Below are 12,649 nucleotides of genomic sequence, written 5' to 3' on the forward strand. Positions count from 1 at the left end.
CCATTTTTAATACTCAATGTGTTGGACATCATTCCTCATATTCTTACACTACCTTGTGTTTCGCTCATTGTCATTCTCACCAGCATTACCAACTTTCTCGAGATTCCCAGTTCATGTAGAGGTTGATATAACTGCTCTCTATTTATGCTATCATAAGCTGCTTTAAAATCTATAAAGAGGTGATGCGTGCCAACTCCGTATTCGTTTGTTTTTTCCAGGATTTGTCTCAAGGTGAATATTTGATCTATATTTGACTTCTCAGGAAGGAATCCGCATTGGTATGGCCCCGTCTCCCTCTGTGTGATCGGCAGTATTCTGTCGAATAGTATGTTAGAGAGTATTTTATATCCCAAATTAAGTAGTGTGATTCCTCGGTTGACACTACACGAGAACTTTCGCCCAGACAGACTTTTCCTCTTCTTCTTCTTCTTCTTTAAAGTTACGCATCTCTCTGATTGGACTGAAGAGATCCTAGCAAATGGAACAGAGCATCTCATTAATAACGGAGAGAAATCCTCCGTCGTAAAACTATCTTCGGAAGTACCTCAAGGGGCTGTTTTAGGACCATTCTTCTTCAGTGGCTCTATACTTCGTTGTGATATTTTGCCTCTTCAAAGATTTTCCGCCACAAGTCTGGATTCTGCGCTAGTCGTTTCCAGTTCCTGTATCCCATTCTCTTTAGGTTCTTTTTACGCCGTCTATCCACCTGCTTTTCGGCTGGTAACGCCCTCTTTGCCATTCGGAATTTCTTTGGCCCTCTGTATAACCTACCCGTTCCATATACCTCCCCACCTCAATATTGCTGACATTACTATTTCTGATAGTTCATTACATATTGCATAAAACACACGGTTGCACAACCTACCTCCTTGGCAGCGGATGTGTATTATTCCGCTCAATAACTTTCTGTCAAAGGGACCCTTCATGCTGATGTTCCTTACCGTCAGTGGCCACGTTTCAGAGTCGTATGTGAGTACTGGTCTCATAATTTTTTTGTAGATCATTAATTTAGTGAGGCGGGATGCGAACCTCGAAGGAAGTAGCTTTATTAGATCAAAATGCGCTCTACTGGATAACACTAGCCGTTGTTTAATTTTGGGCGAGATATCGTTGTTTTTCGTGACGGTCGATCCCAGCTATTCAAACTGCTCGTCTTCTCAAATTCACAACCAGATACAGTTACTGGTTTCGACACGTTTCCCATGTGTGCTCTTTCACAGGCCCCACATAACCCTAGTCTGACAACTTCAGGAGAAAGTAATCTTCGATAATGTGTTGCCAAGTATCATAGCTCGATGAAACTTGGACCACACATAGAAAGAACTAGTACAGTGTAGGTGCAGAAGGTAACTGAAAGAAATGCGCAATAAGCCGAACAGAAATGACATTTTTATATTACTGGCCATTACAATTGCTACACCACGAAGATGACGTGCTACAGACGCGAAATTTAACCGACAGGAAGAAGATGCTGTGATAAGCAAATGATTAGCTTTTCAGAGCATTCACTCAAGGTCCTCGCCGGTGGCGACACCTACGGATTTAATTAAACAACGGCTAGTGTTATCCAGTAGAGCGCATTTTGATCTAATAAAGCTACTTCCTTCGAGGTTCGCATCCCGCCTCACTAAATTAATGATCTACAAAAAAATTATGACGGATCGTGCAGCAACGTCTCGATCTCTGAGTCAACAGATGGGGACGTTTGCAAGACAACAGCCATCTGCACGAACAGTTCGACGACGTTTGCAGCAACATGGACTATCAGATCGGAGACCATGGCTGCGGTTACCCTTGACGCTGCAGCACAGACAGGAGCGCCTGCGATGGTGTACTCAACGACGAACCTGGGTGCACGAATGGCAAAACGTCATTTTTTCGGAGTAATCTAGGTTCTGTTTACAGCATCATGATGGTCGTATCCGTGTTTGGCGACATCACGGGTAACGCACAGTGGAAGTGTGTATTCGTCATCGCCTTACTGGCGTATCACCTGGCATGATGGTATGGGGTGCCACTGGTTACACGTCCCGGTCACCTCTTGTTCGCATTGACGGCACTCTGAACAATGGACGTTACATTTCAGATGTGTTACGACCCGTGCCTCTACCCTTAATTCGATCCTTGCGAAACCCTACATTTCAGCAGGATAATGCCCGACCGCATGTTGCAGGTCCTGTACAGGCCTGTCTGGATACAGAAAATGTTCGAATGCTGCCCTGGCCAGCACATTCTCCAGATCTCTCACCGATTGAAAACGTCTGGTCAATGGTGGCCGAGCAACTGGCTTGTCACGATACGCCAGTCACTACTCTTGATGAACTGTGGTATCGTGTTGAAGCTTCACGGGCAGCTGTACCTGTACACGCCATCCAAGCTTCGTTTGACTCAATGCCCAGTCGTATCAAGGCCGTTACTACGGCCAGAGATGGTTGTCCTGGGTACTGATTTCTCAGGATCTATGCACCCAAATTGCGTGAAAATGTAATCACATGTCAGTTCTAGTATAATATATTTGTCCAATGAATACCCGTGTATCATCTGCATTTCTTCTTGGTGTAGCAATTTTAATGGCCAGTAGTGTATTACACTGAAGCCACCGCAGTTAATGATGGTCCTCTGGACATTACAAAAAGCGGGACATGGTTCTTTCAATAACGCGGACGACTGTGATTGACCTGCAACGTGCTCCCACGCTGGCCACAAGGTTGATAAGAGGTTCTTATGTTGGGGCTTTCCATTGCTCCACCAGTGCGGTTGACAACTGTCGGAAGGTCGTAGATGCTTGTGGACTTGGTGGAATACGTCTCCCCAACGCATCTCTCAAATGCTTATTGAGGTTGAAGAACTCCTCCACTTGCGTTCTTCGATGTGGTCGCGCATTGTCATCCAGGATAATGAAGTCAGGGCCGAAGGCGCACCTGAAAAGACGCGCATGGGGAAAGAGTACAGTGACACAATTCCGTTGACTGATGGGCGTACGTGTCCAAAAACTTGGAAATCAGACACCTATAGAACGGTATGTCTCCCGACACCATAAAATGTGGACCACCAAAACGATCATGTTCGTCAGCGTTCCTGCGTGCATTATATGTTCACGCGTCTCGCCATATGGAGGCACATCCAGCAGAGTCGAGCATGATCGTTTTGGTGGTCCCACAGCATTTCATTCCTAAAAGAGAGAAAATCTTAGCCGTAAAAGTAATTTAGAGCGCACCATAAAGTACAGGATGCCTAAAAAAATGTCCTAGCACTCTGAATGAATATTAAAACTTTATTTACGGACGTAGAGACAAGTTTAAGGGCTTGAATTACAGAAGAAGAATGTACTTAAAGAATCACGTTCACAAATGTTCAAATTGATGTAGGTCATTGTCCAGACAAAGCTGATAACGCGAACCAATGGATTCACCTACGTTCCCACAATGTTCTTTTGGAATTTCTCGACATCGTCGTTCAGTTTCTGATTCCAGTGCATCAGTTGTTCTGGGTTTTGTCCAATAAATTCTGTCCGTGAGATATCCCCATAAAAAGAAGTCAATTTGCGTGACGTCTGGGGAACGCGCAGGGTATTCAGTGCTACGTCTTCCTTCAATCCATGTGAATGGAGAAACTGCATCGAGGTGAGCTCTTACGTTGCAAGGATAGTGGGGAGGCCCTCCATCTTTCTGAAACTAAATCCCGTCATCACTAGACCTCTCCTCAATGAAAAAAATGCCAGACCTATGATGCCAAAAGCTGATATTGCGCACCTGGTAAGTTTAAATGATGTTCAAGTGTAACATGGGGATTTACAGCACCCCAGAAGGTACAATTATGGCGATTAATTATGACACACATCCATGACCGAGGCAGGATTCGAACCTGCGACCGCAGCGGTCGCGCGGTTCCAGACTGAAGCGCCTAGAACCGTTCGGCCACACTGGCCGGCTCTGAGTGTTACAGGACAATCGCAATTCACAATATAGATAAATGGCCTAGTGAATAACGTTAGAAGTTCCGTGAGTTTCAAACCTAGCTCTGCAGTCTGTTACCATCCCATAAACGAACAGAGTAAGCCAGACTTCACATGGTCGGTGCTTGTGGAAACCATGTTGACTCCTACAAGGGAGTTATTTAGTCTCCAGAAGAGTCATCATGACAGTGAAACTGATAGAGTTTTTGTATGATGGGTCACTGTGTAACTACGAATATGAAGATGGGCAGCACTGCCGGTAATCGTGGAACAATTAGCAGCGTACCCAAAGGGACATTATACACGGCCTTCACATAATTAGAATTATATTAATACCTTCAGCTGGTGACGGGCGTTGATATACACTCCTGGAAATTGAAATAAGAACACCGTGAATTCATTGTCCCAGGAAGGGGAAACTTTATTGACACATTCCTGGGGTCAGATACATCACATGATCACACTGACAGAACCACAGGCACATAGACACAGGCAACAGAGCATGCACAATGTCGGCACTAGTACAGTGTATATCCACCTTTCGCAGCAATGCAGGCTGCTATTCTCCCATGGAGACGATCGTAGAGATGCTGGATGTAGTCCTGTGGAACGGCTTGCCATGCCATTTCCACCTGGCGCCTCAGTTGGACCAGCGTTCGTGCTGGACGTGCAGACCGCGTGAGACGACGCTTCATCTAGTCCCAAACATGCTCAATGGGGGACAGATCCGGAGATCTTGCTGGCCAGGTTAGTTGACTTACACCTTCTAGAGCACGTTGGGTGGCACGGGATACATGCGGACGTGCATTGTCCTGTTGGAACAGCAAGTTCCCTTGCCGGTCTAGGAATGGTAGAACGATGGGTTCGATGACGGTTTGGATGTACCGTGCACTATTCAGTGTCCCCTCGACGATCACCAGTAGTGTATGGCCAGTGTAGAAGATCGCTCCCCACACCATGATGCCGGGTGTTGGCCCTGTGTGCAGTCCTGATTGTGGCGCTCACCTGCACGGCGCCAAACACGCATACGACCATCATTGGCACCAAGGCAGAAGCGACTCTCATCGCTGAAGATGACACGTCTCCATTCGTCCCTCCATTCACGCCTGTCGCGACACCACTGGAGGCGGGCTGCACGATGTTGGGGCGTGAGCGGAAGACGGCCTAACGGTGTGCGGGACCGTAGCCCAGCTTCATGGAGACGGTTGCGAATGGTCGTCGCCGATACCCCAGGAGCAACAGTGTCCCTAATTTGCTGGGAAGTGGCGGTGCGGTCCCCTACGGCACTGCGTAGGATCCTACGGTCTTGGCGTGCATCCGTGCGTCGCTGCGGTCCGGTCCCAGGTCGACGGGCACGTGCACCTTCCGCCGACCACTGGCGACAACATCGATGTACTGTGGAGACCTCACGCCCCACGTGTTGAGCAATTCGGCGGTACGTCCACCCGGCCTCCCGCATGCCCACTATACGCCCTCGCTCAAAGTCCGTCAACTGCACATACGGTTCACGTCCACGCTGTCGCGGCATGCTACCAGTGTTAAAGACTGCGATGAAGCTCCGTATGCCACGGCAAACTGGCTGACACTGACGGCGGCGGTGCACAAATGCTGCGCAGCTAGCGCCATTCGACGGCCAACACCGCGGTTCCTGGTGTGTCCGCTGTGCCGTGCGTGTGATCATTGCTTGTACAGCCCTCTCGCAGTGTCCGGAGCAAGTATGGTGGGTCTGACACACCGGTGTCAATGTGTTCTTTTTTCCATTTCCAGGAGTGTATATCAACGGGGGAAGCTGAAAATGTGTGCCCTGACCGGGACTCGAACCCGGGATCTCCTGCTTACATGGCAGACGCTCTATCCATCTGAGCCACCGAGGGGACAGAGGATAGTGCGACTGCAGGGACTATCTCGCGGACGCCTCCCGCGAGACCCACATTCTCACTTTGTATGTCCACACTACATTCGTAGTGTCTCATCCCAACACACTCATTACTCGTGGGAGACATTCTTACCAAGTCCCGTAAGAGTTCGGGGAATATGTGTGCATCCGCACAGAAGAAGAAGGTCATGGCCGGTATTGCCAGAACTATAACTTAAATGGATATGGAGTCTGTTCTTTCGAACATCTCCGAAAGAACAGACATCATATCCATATAAGTATATTGTCACATAAATGTGACCACAGCCTATGTTCGACGTCAGCGAGGAGTAATCATTCAGAGACAGCAGGTGGGAGCACTAGGAATGAAGGGTATACAACACATGTCAGGTGAACGCGGAAAACAGTGCAGTCGTTGTCGTAATGTGGAAACGGAGCGATTTACATGACGTCGGGACCGAGCGAGGTGGCGCAGTGGTTAGCACACTGGACTCGCATTCGGGAGGACGACCGTTCAATCCCGCGTCCGGCCATCCTTATTTAGGTTTTCCGTGATTTCACTAAAATCGCTCCAGGCAAATGCCGGGATGGTTCCTTTGAAAGGGCACGGCCGACTTCCTTCCCTAATCTGATGAGACCGATGACCTCGCTGTTTGGTCTCTTCCCCCAAACAACCCAACCCAACCCCCTAGAGCCATACATGACGTCGGAAAGGACGTGGTCATTGGCTTTCGGGTCGAGGGTGGAAGCATTTCCGAAACAGCTAAGTCTGTAAACTGTTCGTTTGCCGCTATGGTTAAAGTAATACCGTGCATGGCAAAATGGCGCTAGTGAAAACTCGCACCGAGGCAACTGTGTTGAACCATGGGCCCACAGATGACAGGGATAAACGATGGCTGCAGAGAAGTGTACGGGCGGATAGACGTGCAAATGTTGACCAACTGACCACCCAGACGAACCAAGGGTCTTCTCAACAACCGTTCAGCGAACGTTGCCGCTTACTACCCTCCGTGGCAGGCGCCTGGTTCATGCAACCATGCTGACTGTTGTTTATCGTCGACGCGGGCTAAAATTTGCACGTCAGTACCACAACTGGAAGTCTGCTGAGTGGCGACAGGTGGCGTTTTCAGATGAATCACTTTTTATGTTCCATCGGACAGCGGGCAGATGGCCTTTGGCGTGTACGGGGTGAAACGTGTGAAAGCAGCCACCACCCTGCTACAATCTGCTAGGGGTCCAGGCCGGAGGGCATTCCCTGGGTCCTCGTCATTCTGGAAGGCACAGTGGATCAATGAACAAGTCTGCACCTAACCTTGGGGACCATATCCAACTCTACATGCATCTGTTTTTGTTCGGCAAAATGGCATCTGACAGCAGGACTATGCAACGCTCACACAGCTTGGAGTGTACATGTGTGGTTCGAAGAGCATCAGAATGAGTTTGCTGTATTCCTCTAGCTGTCAAACTCACAGGACTTAAGCCCAGTTGAATGTCTGTGGGACCACCTCGATTGGTCTGTTCTCGCCATGGATCCTCAACCCAGAAACCTGGTGTACCTCGCCTCTGAACTGGAATCGGCGTGGCTCAACATCCCTGTCGATACCTTACAGAACATCAGTGACACTCTTCCTGTACGTTTCGCAGCTGTCCTTGCTGCAAAAGGTGGTCATTCAAGCTTGTAACAGGTGGTCAAATTAATGGGACTTGACAGTCTATATAAATGGCCCGGGAAGCTACATGAGTCTGTTTGCGGATACTGCTGTTGTACACAGAGAAGTGCAGTTGTGGTGAAAAGCAGAGGGTTCGAATGTTGGCAAAGGGACTCGATGCTAACCATCTGCACGTAAATAGGGGGAATGAAATATTCTGGTATGATCAAACGATTGCCGAACAGTCACTGAAAACAGTAAATGCATTAAATATCTGGGAGTTTGCGTACGGAGCGATTTGAAATGGAACGATCACATGACGCTAGCCGCAGGGGAGGGAGGTAACAGCCCTCGCTGGAAGAATTCCTCAGGAAGTGAAAACCGCGCACAAAAAAGGTAGCTTACTAATCTCTGGTTCGTCCATTAGTTGAACACTGCTCGTCAATCAGGTATCAGTAGCATAAAGGACCGATAGAGTAGAGTAGAGAAAGCAAAGAAGAGCAACGTGTTTCGTTACAAGTTTGCCTAGTAAGAGCGAAAGCGTCTCGGAGAAGCTCATTCAAGGACAGTGGCAGACGCTACAAGAGAGCCGTTGTGCGTCACGGTGTAGTTTGTTATTATGATTCCGAGAGCGTTCGTGCCTATAATAGTCACCCAATATACAGGACGAGCATAAAGTCTCTCACTGATTACAAAAAATTATTTCTAGGTAACTATGGTAGGTACACCTACCCGGTTTTTTCCAAACTGTAGCTTAACCCATGGAATTTTTCTGGATACACTTCTGCAAAAGAGTCCCATACTCGGGGTCAAGGGGGATCACCCTGCCTCCCCAAGCTCTTAGAGAAAGAAAAAAATATAGTTTACTCATGTGTTTTTCTTTCGAGAAAATAATTTCAAAATTGGTTATTACGCAGTTTTTTAACAGGGTAGGAACAGGAAAATGTTTATGGCTTGAGACAAACCGCCATTCTTCTTTCAAAATATTAAAAATACTCCACACCTCAAGTCCAGCAGGCCCACCCCCCCCCCCCCCCCGTGCCCCCTCCCCTCCACAGAAACTACCGGTACCATATGGCCGCCCTTGCGTCTACATGTGCTCTGACAGCATCTGATTTCGTTTCTGTCTCTGTTATTACAGGTAGCGTAATTCAGGAGTGGTGCTGTCACTTTGGGGTCTACACAGGAGAAAGCGCAACGAGTTTCATGATTTCACGAAACACGATCGCGAGTTACAGTTCAGAGACAGTTCCCAAGCGACTATGGTCGAGATCCACCAGACGTGAAGAGCATCAGTGTGTGATATTTGAAGAGTCTGGCAGTACTGCTGACGTGGCAAGAAGCGCTAGACCTGGAGTGAGTGACGTTGCTGTTGATGCCGTGCTTACTGCATTTCAGCACAGTCCGGGGGAATCTACGCATCGTGTTGCCAGGGAAGCAGGCATACCATAGAGTATTGTGTTGAAGCTACACCATTTCCGCGCATACAAAGGGCAACTCCTGCAGCCTTTGCAGCCAGATCAGAGGCCCAGACGTTCTGAGTTTGCTAGGAACATGCTACCTAAATAATGTTCGTATTTCGATGAAGTGACTTTTCGCATCTCCGGGAAAGTAAACAGGTATAATGACCGAATCTGGAGATCGGAGAGCCCAAGTATCGTGGTACAACAGGTACGGGGAAGGCCGAAAGTGAAACTGTTGTGTGGCTTAATGCAGAATTATTGGAGCGTTCTGTTTGATGAGCACATCACTAAGGCAACAGCTATTATAGACGTGTGGGAATTTTATGTTGCACCCCAGTTACAGAAATTTCAGCCGTGGGCAGTGTCTCAACAAGGTGGTGCACCGCAACACTCGGCGCTATTTGTTCGCCAATTCTTGAATGAAATCTTCCCCGAGAGATGTTTCGGTAGAGATGGTCCAACATAGTGGCCATCACGTTCATCATACATAGCTCCTCTTGACTTTTCTTGTTGAGTTAAGGATAAAGTGGACACTTCCCAAGTTCCTTAAGTGCAAACTCTAATGGCATGTACGTTGTAAAGGCGGTGATGCATGAGCTGTTGCCAAAGATGTGGACAGAAATTGAGTATCACCCGCATTTTTCAACCTTCCTTCCTTCGGGGCAATCCAAAGTACGTTTCAAACTTCCGCTACACCCTTACCGGTGATATTCTTCCTAAGTACAAAAAAGCAAACACATAAAGTGCATACCGTACACATTTTTAGTATGGAACGTCTATTAAGATACAAACTTGACAAAGTTATAACTCCAAGAAACGATTTGGCTATACATTTTGTGTGTTCTAAATATTTTACCCGCGGAAGATTAAAAAAGTTAACACTCTCGCAACACATCTGACGTGTATTCACTGCACACCAATGTGTCACGACAAGGCAGTTGAGAAACTGTGGCCTACAAGTTCTACGGACAGCAAACGGATCTCAGTGGAAACGTACCCATAAAAAACTTTATGAGCTAGCTGCCACTTGCAAAATCTCGCATAACTGTATTTAGTGTAGTTCCCTAGAAACAAATTTTGATAATCAGGGAAAGACGTTATACCCACCCTGTATTGCTTCCTCATACGTTTATCACGCAGACGATGAAGGTAAAATCAGAGAGATTCGAGCTTACACAGATGCCTACCAACAATCGCTCTTTCGGTGCACCATTTGCGATTGGAACAGGAATTAGGGAACTGACAGTGGCTAGTTAGTTAGATAGCTAGTTAGTTACGTGTTTCATAAATAATTTGAACGATTCTTTTATCGAAATGATGTGGAATGAGTCAGTTTACAGGATATGTTCACATGATAAGTGTTAACACTAATTAACGCATTATTATTTTAGTCCTACTCACATCAAGTACACTTTTAAACAAGTATTCTCTTTCCTTTTTTTTTTTCTACCAATTTTTAAGTAGAGATTCGTCAGTGGATTGGAAGGAGTTTTCTAGGAGAAATAATTTTAAGTTAGATTTAAAACTTGCTTTCCTACCTGTCAGATATTTTATGTTACTTGGCAAATGATCAAAGATTTTTGTTGCTACATATTGAAATCCTTTCTGAGCCACTGACAACTTTAATAATGAGTACTAAAGGTCATTTTTCACTCTAGTGTAGTAGGTATGTGCGTCATTGTTCTTCTCAAACTGTGACAGAGTATTGATGACAAATTTCATTAGTGAGTGTGTGTACTCTGAGGGCGCAGCTATAATGCCTAGTTCCTTTAAGCAGTACCTACATGGCGTCCGTGGGTGAACACCAAGTATTATTCATACTGGTCGCTTTTGCGCAATCAATACTTTGTTTCTAAGTGATGATTTACACGAGAAAATTATTCCGTAAGACATTACTGAAATACGCAGAATATGTCTGGAGGTTAATTCGTTTGTTTCCAAGATCAGCAATTATGTGAAGAGCGAAAGTAGCCGAAAAGAATTGTTTGAGAAACTCACTAATTTGCTTCTTCCAATTCAAGTTTTCATCAATACGTGTTCCCAGAAATTTGGAGCATTTTACCTTATTCACTGGCTCATGGGCTACATCGGTTGTTGGCATGGCTATTTGTTGTACAGAACTGAACACAGTGTACGAGGTGCGGCTAGAAAAAAAACCGGACAGATGCTGGAAAAAACATTTATTTACAATTTCATGTTATCTCCTTCAATGTACTCTCCTCCTCGGTCTCTACACCCCTCCATACGAATTTTCCACTGTTCATAGCAATGCTGCAGATCATTTTCGGTAAGTCCATACATTACTTCCGTCGCTTTTTCTTTACTGCTTCAACAGTCTCAAATCTAGTTCCTTTCAAAGCTGACTTGACTTTAGGGAAAAGAAAAAAGTCACAGGGGGCCAAATCAGGTGAGTTGGGTGGATGATCTAAGATGGGAATGTTGTGTTTTGCCAAAAACGTCTTCACTTGCAACGCACTGTGAGCTGGGGCATTGTCTTGGTGAAGGATCCATGACTTTTTTCTCCACAAATCGTTCCGTTTTCTCCGTACTCGCTCACGTAGGGTAGCCAGGACGCTAATGTAGTAATGCTGATTCACTGTTTGTCCCTCTGGTACCCAATCAATGTGCACAATCCCTTTGATGTCAAAAAAAACAATCATCATTGCCTTGAATTTCGATTTTGACATTCGTGCTTTTTTTTGTCGTGGAGAACCAGGAGTTTTCCAATGCATCGATTGGCGTTTAGTTTCGGGATCGTAAGTAAAAAACCACGATTCATCGCAAGTAATAACATTTTGTAAGAAGGTGGGATCACTTTCAATGTTTTCCAGGATGTCAGAACAAATCATTCTTCGGCGTTCCTTCTGTTCAATTGTGAGACACTTTGGAACCATTTTTGAACACACTTTGTTCATGTTGAAACTTTCATGAAGAATCTGCCTAACACTTTCCTTGTCAACTCCTGTTAACTCAGACACTGCTCTGATTGTCAAACGGCGATCTTGTCGAACAAGTTTACCGATTTTTTCAATGTTTGCATCAGTTTTTGCTGACAATGGTCTGCCAGTGCGAGTGTCATCACTGGTGTCTTCGCGGCCATCTTTAAATCGTTTAAGCCACTCAAACACTTGTGTTCGCGATAAACAATCATCGCCGTACACTTGTTGTAACATTACAAACGTTTCACTTGCAGATTTTCCTAGTTTGAAACAAAATTTGATGTTAACACGCTGTTCTTTCTGTACACTCAACATTTTCCGACGCACAGACAAAACGTCAACTACTTAAAACAGACGCCACGGGCAGACTGAGTGCAGGAGGCAGATGAAACTCGAGCAGTAGGCGGAGCGAGAGTCACGTGACAGGCCACGCGACTTTCAGCCTTATTGCATTCGTTTTATTGTTTCACCAGTACTAGTCCGGTTTTTTTCTAGCCACACCTCGTATTTTTGCCCAAATTTATGGAGAGACTATTTTCTGAGAACCACATGTAATTTCTAGGGAAATGTCATTTAATATCTCTTCTGTGGCTTTCCCTCTAATGAGATTTATTATAACAGTTGTATTGTCTGCAAAACTTGGCCGGCCGTTGTGGCCGAGCGGTTCTAGGCGCTTCAGTCTGGAACCGCGCGACCGCTACGGTCACAGGTTCGAATCCTGCCTCAGGCATGAATGCTTGTGATGTCCTTAGTTAGGTTTAAGTAGT

Source organism: Schistocerca americana, chromosome 6 (genome assembly GCF_021461395.2).
Source record: "Schistocerca americana isolate TAMUIC-IGC-003095 chromosome 6, iqSchAmer2.1, whole genome shotgun sequence".
NCBI classification, from domain to species: domain Eukaryota; kingdom Metazoa; phylum Arthropoda; class Insecta; order Orthoptera; family Acrididae; genus Schistocerca; species Schistocerca americana.